The sequence below is a fragment of the Amborella trichopoda genome, chromosome 4, assembly GCF_054954075.1.
Source record: "Amborella trichopoda isolate Santa Cruz 75 chromosome 4, AtrichopodaSantaCruz75HAP2 v2.0, whole genome shotgun sequence".
Taxonomy (NCBI): domain Eukaryota; kingdom Viridiplantae; phylum Streptophyta; class Magnoliopsida; order Amborellales; family Amborellaceae; genus Amborella; species Amborella trichopoda.
The window spans coordinates 52113392-52115701 of NC_142339.1; positions in this window are offsets into that span (position 1 = coordinate 52113392).

The window sequence follows — 2310 nt, forward strand, 5'->3', positions numbered from 1 at the left end:
TGGCCGAGTCGCAGTTTTGAACACCGGTCACGATCATTATTAACCATGTGAAATCAAGTGGTTGGTTTTGTGTCATTGGGAACAAATTCAAAATAAAATTTCTTAGAAGCTGTCATGCAATTCAATGCATAAGATTTTACGTTCAATGGCTTGGAGTAACGATTTTCTTGTACCAAAAATGAATGGCTTCATACTATACAATTGCTTTCTTTAATGTAAGTAGACCCATATTTTCCTTACTAACAAAATCTAGTCCTAACTAATTACATTTCTCGATTGATCTTAAATTTTCATGTATTCTTGGATATATATATCTATCTATATATCATTTGCTATTTGAAATCATATACATCACCTAAAGTGGACTTTTAGGTTCCAATTTTCTGGAAAAAAGCAAAGCACCCATTGCTTCCATTAAAAATACATTATTAGGAAGGAGTAGTGGTTTCAATTGTTGGGTAGGAATGTGAATCATTTCAAAAGTTTGTATTAGATTTTTTTGAGAGCCTACTGGCGTTCCTCAACTGTATATTGGCTTCCCATAAAATGGGATTGAAAAAGTTAAAATTGTTATGTTCCTATGATGAGATCATGTGCCTCTGGTGTTTTAATCTTCTGTGTTGGTTTTCTACAGTATGGAATGAAATGTTTATATTATGGAAAAGTTTCTTGCGAACTAGCGAGTGCATCCATCTTAAAGATGAACGCCCTGTAAAAGTTCCCGGATAAAAGTTCCCGGATAAAAATTCTAAAAGTACGAAATGACTCCCCATGAAAGGTCTATTTTAAAATTTAAAATTTAATTTTTTCATATTTATTATCACAAAAAAATTGGATAAAAAAGTTCTATCTTGAAGATATATTTTAGAGGGGACTCATTGAATATGTGCCAGCTGCTTCATAGAAACCTCCTTATTTTATACCCCTATATAGTGGTTATTGGTCTTGCATGGCAAGAAATACCTGCCGGACAATGTCGTGGTTTTGAAGGGCTCCCCACTCTGGACCCGCACGCCCAGATGTTGTAGATGAATATGAGCATGTATATTGTGCTTGTGGGGAAGCATATTTTATTTCTACTCCAATGTTCAGAATTCAATTCAAAATTTTGGGAACCATTTAAGAATGGGTGAGGTTTTCACAAGACGTAGGCTTTATGTAAACAAAATAAACCCTCACTTCAAATCTTCGTATAAAAAGCACTTTTGACGATGGAAATTTCTTCGACCCCCTCCAAAATCAATTTTCAACCCTGCCAATGAAATCTGAAACGTAAAACGTGGTGCAAATATTGTGGATCTATAAACACTTATTTTAGAATGAAATGGTTGTTACAATATACACTGTTTTTAATGTTTGAATTTTTTTTCGTAACCATAATGTTAGGTTTTCTAGTGCTTAAGAGGTGAGGCTGTCCTTATTTTGATAGGGCTGCAACACTATCAAACTCTTTTATTTTTTCCTTTAGAATTATTAGTTGATTATATTAAAAGAAAAAATTTAAAATTTGAATTTTTAGTACTTTAAGATTTTACCATCTAAAATTTGGATGATCTCTATCTAATCTTAAGAGCATTTTTTTTTTAAGTGAAAATGGTATAAATCGGAAAATTATTAAGGTTAATTTACGGGGTTGCAGAGGTACCAGCCCCAAAATTCGAGGCCCTAAAATTAATTTTTTAAGTGGGGTTTTACCGGAGGGAATAAATGAACAGTTCTCGCCTGCTGGCGTTTAATGTCTTTTGAAACTGGATATAGCCATGGATTACTTAAGTCCATAGTAATTTTCAATTTTTAATAAAAAATATGTATCAAAAAAATAGTATTTGAATCATAGCAATTGGGTTTAAATTTATATATTTCCCTTTGTAATATTGTCGTGGCCTAATGGGCAACTTTTCTGACAATATTAAAACGATAGGTAATACATTTTGGGGGTAGATATGGATATGTTTTGATGAAAACTATAATTGTTGTACTCATTAACGTGGTTGAATGACGTGAAATTAAAATTGAATAGCTTCTAGTGATATATTGGATGCAGTTTATGATATTAGTCTCCATGTATGATTAGCTTATGCTAATATTCGAAAATTGAATTGGATTAGCTCGCACTTAGTTTACTTTACTCACACTCACACGGGATTATCATAGCGTGCCCTTAGAAATACCAGAAGAGTTATGAGGAGTCAAGAAGTAGCCCTTACTAGAAATGGGTTGATAGGGCTACAGCACTATAAAAATAAATAAAGCCCCACTTCGAAACTCACCAAAAATTATAGTTTTGGCATCAGAAAAATTTTAAATCCA